The sequence below is a fragment of the Staurois parvus genome, unplaced genomic scaffold (genome assembly GCF_062004578.1).
Source record: "Staurois parvus isolate SC_StPar_1 unplaced genomic scaffold, SC_StPar_1.0 ptg000393l, whole genome shotgun sequence".
NCBI lineage: Eukaryota > Metazoa > Chordata > Amphibia > Anura > Ranidae > Staurois > Staurois parvus.
In genome coordinates this window covers 1,238,593-1,246,996 of record NW_028318189.1, presented here as the reverse complement: position 1 = coordinate 1,246,996, position 8,404 = coordinate 1,238,593, and positions in this window count along the sequence as shown.

The window sequence follows — 8,404 nt, the reverse complement described above, 5'->3', positions numbered from 1 at the left end:
CACTATTATTTTTTTTTTAAACTTTGCTTTATGACTGGTTAAAACAATTGTTATTCAATTATTTTTATTACAGTGCAGCAGAAATCTGCATACTCTTCCAAGGTTTATACAGTATTTTTAAATGGCATTAAGTAAAATGATGGCATTGCCTTTTTCTATAAATTAACCTTGTATGGAGATTTAGAGTGCGACAGTGTTAGGGCGATGTATATGTTTTGATAAGGAATATAGAAAGATGTAGTTTACATGTTCAGCAGGGTCATAGCTGTGTGTGATGGGGTCCCATTGAAAAAAAAAAACAATAAAGAGAACCTGTCACAAACTAAAAAATTGCATGTAAGACCTCTTCACAAAGCTGATCAAGGCCATACACAGCCAATAATCAGTGTTTTTATGTGATGGGTATTTATACGTGTTTGCAATCAACCTTGGAAGCCTGTGCAAATTAGTGACAGGCTGAAAGGCGCTGCAGCTGTTTACTTGTAAATGGACATCCAGGATAGTAAATGTGATTAGGGACAGATGAGTAGTCCTGAACACAGTTTCCATCTGGGCCACTTATCTGTCTCTAATTGCATGTAACACCATTGATATCTCTGCCATCGATTTGTACATCTTTCTGGTTGTGGCTGATTGCAAACACCTATGACCCTGCCATGGAAGTATTCTGATTCTTGGAGGTATACAGCTTTGATCGGCTATGTGAATGAATCCTTAAAGTGTTACTAAACCCAGGACCCTGCATTCACTATATCTGGTCTCCCACAGTACACAGAACATGGAAATGCAATTATTTTAGTAAATATAAACTGCTAAATACCTTTTCTCATCAGCAGTATATAGCAGTCTTGTAACTTTTTGCAAGTGTCTGGCCAAGCACTGCCTTAAACTTGTAGGAGGAGTTTCCATTTTCCTCTGACTGTTCTAGGAGGCTGTCTGTCTAGACAGTGCTGACAGGGCCTGTGCCGATCACATGCACCCTCTACAATAAAAAAAAAAAACTATCTAGCAATACACACCAAACTGAGCATGTGCAGAGTGCCTCCTAGAGCTCTGTACTTTCAGCAGATGGATTGAGAACTGTGGAAGAAGGGGAGGATCAGAGAAGAACGGATCAAACAGCAGTTTTACACAATGCAGAGGGTTAACCCCTTAGGTTTCACAGTGAATATAACAAGAATGCTTTACTGCATATACAGACTGATTTTACTGCTGTGGGTTTAGTAACACTTTAAAGCACAGGAAAAAAAACAGAGATTTTAAACTGCTTACTTGCAGCATTTTTCTTTCCCATAAACATTTTTATTGACTGGCAATGTGCCTCTGAAACAGACTTGTTTTAGTTTTCGACAGTGTCTAGAGGGATTAGAACACCTGTCAGGTTTTTATTACTGTCTGTGCCCCTTTTAGGGAGATTCATCCTATTTGTTATGCACTGTTAATATCAAAAGTGGAAATGAAATGAAATTCTAAATTTTGGGTTGTCCCCAAACCAGTAACAGAGAAGAAATATTCCATTGGGAACACTAGTTCTGGTAGCCCTGGTGACAGATAGGGCTTTCCTTACTTTAGAGAGTTTTTCTCTCATTTCCTGTAATGACTAAGTAGAGGGAAGTGAAGGGAAATGTCCCCAATGAGACACAGATGGCAAAAAAAACTTCACACAAACCATTTTTAGGAACTAATCGATAACATCAAAAAAGGAGGCTTTTAGAGGCTTCCTGTTTGTTGTGTTATTGCTTCTGGTACAGAGCCTTTAAAGTCCCCTTTTTTTATTAAGTCGGTCAGTTCCTAAAAATGGTTTGGATAATTGTTTATGGGATGTACCACTGTACAATTATCCTCAGGATATGGCTGGTTATTTACTAGAAAAAAACGTATGCAGTTATAAGGCTACCTTACTTTATCCAAAATGAAAAAGTTCTTTAGTTCTACTTTAATGTTATTGTTATTATTATTATTATTATACAGGATTTATACAGTGCCAACGGTTTGCTCAGCGCTTTACATTATAGTGGGAGACAATACAGCAACAATACAGTTCAATACAAGAGGGAATTACAGTTCAATACAAGAGGGAATTAAGGGCCCTGCTCCTTGGAGCTTACAATCTAGGAGGGAGGGGTGAATGGTACAATAGGTAAAAACTGTGGGAGATAGAGTGGTTGGAAGAGTAGAGGATTCCAGTATAAGCAGAGGGTGGAAAAGGCTTCCCTGAAGAGATAGGTTTTCAGTGATAGGTAAGTAGAGTAGGTGATAGTTAGATAGATTGGGGTAGGGAGTTCCAGAGGATGGGTGACGCCCTGGAGAAGTCTTGGAGACGAGCATGGGAGGAGGAGATAAGGGAGCTAGAGAGTAGGAGGTCTTGCAAGGAGCTAAGTGTACAGTTAGGGTGATATTTAGAAATAAGATTGGATATGTAAATTGGGGCAGTGTTGTGGATGGCTTTGTATGTCATAGTTAGTGTTTTGAATTTTATCCATTGGGCAACTGGGAGCCAGTGGAGGGATTAGCAGAGAGGGGTGGCGGATACAGAACGGCTAGTGAGGTGGATGAGTCTGGCAGCAGCGTTCATGTTAACCAACTGCTAGTGCTACCTGCATAAAACACTGTGGAACCAGACAGTACTGGCCCCCACCGCGGTCACATGATTTGCTATGGCTTTTTAATATCTGTATGGACGTATCAATATAAAATGACATACATGAACAAATTATTTAAACTTTTTCTTCAGACTATTTTCACTTTGACATCACATTTCCATTTCGAACTTATAAAGTGGGGAACATGCAGTGCCCCTGGAAGGACTTACAGTTAGCGCCATATAAATTTGGACACAGGCACAATTTTAATTTATTTTTCAGGTATTTAGCAAAACATATACCAGCTATAGTTATATAATGTTTATGGACTGAAAGTGCACACTGTCAAGTTTAATTTGAGGGCATGTACATCCAAATTGGAGGAAGGGTTTAGGAATTACAGCTCTTAATGTAGGCCATAGACGGGTCTAAAATCGCCCAATTTTTCGGTCGAAAAAAAAAATCAGCCGATTTTTGCACCGTTAGTGGGATAATTGGTTGGCAATTTTTGGGGGTTTTTGCACATTTTTTTTATCGGTCATGTTGGAAAATTCGCGGCCGATTTTCCCGATAAAAACATTTGTGCATGAGCCATGACCTGGGAGGAAGAAGAGGCCGATTTTCCTGGCAATGATGGGCAAATCGGCCAATCGTTTTACCGATAAAAAAATCTGCGCATGAGCGAGGAGGAGGAATGGGAGACACCTGAATCCTTCCTACGAACTGGAAGTCCAGTCCGCTATTATATTTTATATGAAGTCGCAACAAATGTATCCATTTGTATCCAAATAAAAACATCTGTATCCAAATAAAAACAAAAACATTGTAATCCAAATAATTTATTTGTATTGCTGTCACATTGTATGGTGTGCTCCCCTGTCTCTGTCTAATGCTGGCCATAGACAGGTAGAAAATCGGCCGATTTTTTTAACGTTTGTGGTAACGTCGGCCGATCGAACGACCGTTTTTTTTTTTTTTTTTTTAAATCGGCTGATATTCGACCCGTCTATGGCCTGCTTAAGAGTAGCCATCCCCGCCTTTTCCAAGGGACCAAAAGTAATTGGACATGGCAATTGGAAAGGCATGGACGTCCTAGGAAGACAACAGTGGTGGATGGTTGCAGGATCCTCTTTATGGTAAAGAAAAACCCATTGACAACATCCAGACAAGTGAAGGACATTCTCCAGGAGGTGGGCGTATCATTGTCAAAGTCTACAATCAAGAGAAGATTTTATGAGAGCAAATACAGAGGGTTCACCACAAGGTGCAAACCATTCATAAGCCTGAAGAATAGAAAAGCCAGAATAGACTTTGCCAAAAAAAAATCTAAAAAAGCCGGACCAGTTCTGGAAAAGCATTCTTTGGATGGAAGAAACTAAGATTAATCTGTACCAGAATGAAGGGAAGAAAAAAAATGTGGAGAAGGCTTGGAACAGCTCATGATCCAAAGCACACAACGTCATCTGTAAAACATGGTGGAGGCAGTGGAATGGCATGGGCATGCATGGCTTGCAGGGGCACTGGGTCATTGGTGTTTATTGATGATGTGACAGAAGACAGAAGCAACTGGATGAATTCTGCAGCAAAGTTGATTGGACAGCGCTTCACAGTACAGATGGACAGTGATCCAAAACACACTGCAAAAGCAACCCAGGAGCTTTTGAAGGAAAAGAAGTGGAATATTCTGCAATGACCGAGTCAATCACCTGATCTCAACCTAATTGAGCATGCATTTCACTTGCTGAAGGCAAAGCTAAAAGCAAAAAGACCCACAAACAAAGAACAACTGAAAACAGCTGTAGTTAGAGCCTGGCAAAGCATCAGAAAGGAGGAAACCCAGTCTTTGGTAATGTCCATGGGTTCCAGACTTCAGGCAGTCATTGCCAGTAAAGGATTCTCAACAAAATATTAAAAATTACATTTTATTTATTATTATATTCATTTGTCTAATTATATTTGAGCCCCTGAAAATAGAGGGACTGTGTATAAAAATGGTTACAGTTCCTAAAATGTGCACTTGATATTTATGTTCAACCCCTTGAATTAAAGCTGAAAGTCTGCACTTTAAATTCATTTGGATTCTTTTTTAATTTATTCTGGTGGCATACAGAGCCAAAAGTATGAAAATGGTGCCTGTGTCCAAATATATATGAACCTAACTGTATATGTCAACTGTAGATCTGAAGTTATTTTTTCACAGCCACCACTGAGATTGCCAGGACAGGACCGATACCTATTAGTAGCTAAAGAATAGTAACTCCAGCTCATAATAATAAAATGCTGATAAATTGTGCATTCATTTCCTGGTATCAGGCACCGGTGTTTTGCCTTCATCCACAATTTTTTGTCTCTTAAAGAACCAACTGTGTCTTTGCTCTGTATTACATAAGGAGTTTAGATAAAAAGAACCAGAGCATTTATCATTACATATTCATTTTTGTTTTGAAAATCTGGTTCCGGGCCTGTATGAGAATCTGTGAAATGTCAGCAATAAATTATAGTTATTAGGTGATGAGATGCAGAGAATGGTGAAGTAATCATTGCTATATTTCCTTTGTGTAATCCCATAGAATAGTGTAAAAAACACTGGAAAACAATTCTAGGATCGTAATGTACACATAAACATTGTACATGAACTTTTGTACCATCTATAAAAGCTATAGCTATAACTTATTATATTTTAAATCATAGCATGGACCAGATGTTACATTTCAAATAAGAACAGATTCCAGTTCTTGTATATATGATGATAAATATTAAATTATATGTGTGTAATGTATTATAAATTAGGATTAATTCACAAGATGTATTTCCTCTCAATCGACCATTTTTTTCATGGAACAGCTTCTTATATAACTCACGTGTTTAACCACTTTATGTCCAGACACTTTTACCCCCTTCCTGTCCAGGCCAATTTTCAGCTTTCAGCACTATCACACTTTGAATGACAATTGCGCGGTCATGCAACACTGTACCCATATGAATATTTTTTTGTGACAGATAAAACTTTATTTTGGTGGTATTTATTCACCACTGGGATTTTTATTTTTTTGCTATATAAATGAAAAACTCCAAACATTTTGAAAAAAAAATGGTTGTTTGCGGTTATCACATTTGTTTTATTCATATATTTTACTTAAGATAATGCACTATGTGATTTTTCTTTTTATGTTGAGGTTTCTTTGTGAGCCATTGAAAGGCAGAATATGAAGATTGATGATTGAAGTTGACACAGAGTGACTTTTATATTTTATCTATTTTTGGACCTTTTTGGAATTTATTTGTGGGACATATACTTTTGGGAATATTATATTGGTATTAGCATATTCATATTCACAGTTTTACACTTTTTGGGTTTAGTGTATTTTTATGCTATTTATAGACTTGCTGTATTTAGTTATTTAGGGGATACCGTAAAATTTACATATATTAGAAGTGACATCTTGCTTACTACTATTCATGTGACCACTGATTGGCCAATCAATGATCACATGATTGGGACCTCACACAGAGGTCCTGTACAGCAATTGGTGTTCCGTTGTGTCCAGAGGACACAGCGGGCACCAGATCGCGGTGCCGCGCACTCCTAGGGAGCGCGGGGAGGACATTTATAAACAGCCACCTGCTCCTTCAATGCTCCCATCTGGCTGTTTATATACATGGACCGGACGGGAAGTGGTTAATCTGGCCATTTAAGGCCACCAAAACTCACTGTGTGGCTGGCCCTATCAGCATCTCCCTGCCCGAATCCTTTGATTGAAAAGTTGTCAGCTGAACACAGGGGTGGACTGACAACTCATGGGGCCCCCGGGCAATAGGGGATCATGGGGCCCCTGTGTCCTTGCCCAAACTCAAAAAAGCCTATGATAAAGGTACCAGGGACATCTCATGGGGCCCCCTACTGACCCTGGGCCCTCGGACAGTGCCCGAGTTTCCAAATGGTCAGTCCGCCCCTGGCTAAACAGCACCTGCATTTAACTAGATGAAGGCACTGTTTGGGTATTCTGACAGCAGGCAATACCAACTGTCAGACTGCTATAGCCACAGATGGAGATTCATCTATCCATGCTGTTTAACTGTTTAGATTTTTTTTTCCTTTATCCCACAGTCTGAATGAAATAAAACTGTTGGTGTAGGGACAGCTTTCAGGTTTCTTTGGTAAAAATCTGCCCAAAGTGCAGGCCATTTGAAACACACCTCTTTTTGCCTTGCTAAAGCTCAGCCCATTTCATTGAAAATGTACTAATATTCTTAAGCCTTGAAATAAAGAGCAATAGCTACATTCCTATTCTTATATCACAAAGGATTACCCGCTGACAGCAAATCGTATGTTCACACTGATACATACCTGTGGTTTTAATAGTTAATCATGTCAGCATCAACGTGAACACTTATTTTAACTAGTGTGGTGAAAAAGTGTACAGCATTATAGTTTCATAGAAACGAACATTATTCTTACTATCCGCCTCATTTAGGTTAGAGTGATACTAAATGAAAGCCTTGCTTTTCAAAAATAATCCTTACACATCGAATACTTAGTCCCGGTTCATACTAGTGCGACCTGAGTCACAAAGAATTGCATGACCAGGGAAATCTCATTGTTTTCAATGGTGCCCATTTTAATCAATGTAACTCTGCACTGTGCAATTTTGGACTATTTTGGCACAATTTGACACTGCGACTTGGCCCCATAAAATATGCAAAGTCACGCTGTAAAGCGCATCAAAGTTGCATTGCAGTAGTATGTGAGGCTTCAATGGCCTGTAATCTATTTATCATTAAATTGTTTCTTACTGTGTTTTTCTGTCTCATTGTAACATCTTTTGTGAGCTCCTGAACCTCTCCATTTGTCAGGAATGGACTCAGCACTGGTGGTGGGACTCACCTGCCGTGTGGGCTGCAGTACCAGGGCTGACCAGCGGGTGCTCTCAGCAGCCAGAAGCTCACTCCTGCAGTCAGCCAGCACCCGAAGCTGATTGCAGAATGTGTATTTAAGGACTGACCAGGCCTGTGATCAGGGCCTTGGTGTATGTTTCCCATGAGCCCCTGTACCTGGTATCCTGTGTTCCTGCCTCGTTGCTGACCCTGCTTTGATCCTGACCTCTGCTGACCATCTCCTGTTGAACCCCTGGCTTGCCTGACCATCCTTCTGCCTGATCCTCGGTACCGTGCTGCCCGCTACCTGCTGAACCTGGCTTGTGACCCCGACCATTCTCTGCTTGCTCCTCCTGTACCATTCCACCTCTCCAGCCTGACTACGCCTGTGTTCCTGAAGCCTGCTACTTCCCTGTGTCAGTCCACACATTTCTGGTCATACCCAGATCCCTAACAGAACACCAAGGCCAGTCCTGACCAGAAGTGGCTGCACAGGGAAGCCATCTTGGCTTATTGGTCTGAAGGATGCATCCTGAGGATGTTGTATATTTGTGTCTTCTAGTCTTTGATGACAGAGATTATGCCTATGAGACTCTGCAGGAGTATACCAGGGATCAGCTGCTAGAATGCATATGGATCGCTCATTTTCTAGTGGATCAGGGCACAGAGTTCTCTGAGGTGCAGCCATTGATTCAGGTTTGTGCAGAGTTGGCTTCGTCTGGTGCCCCTGAGGAAAGGGATGACTTTTTGCCGCCATTTAGTGCAGACCAGGTAGACTCCCTGGTATGGTTATTAGAGGATGATGTGGATTGCTTCTTGGAGCGTTATTCAGCATGTTCACAACAGGTGCTTAGGGATTGTATAAATGCAGTGCAGTCTTTGACCAGACGGGCTTTGTGTAAGCTGAGCTTTGTTCAGCCAGTACTGCAGACATGGTCAGATTTGTT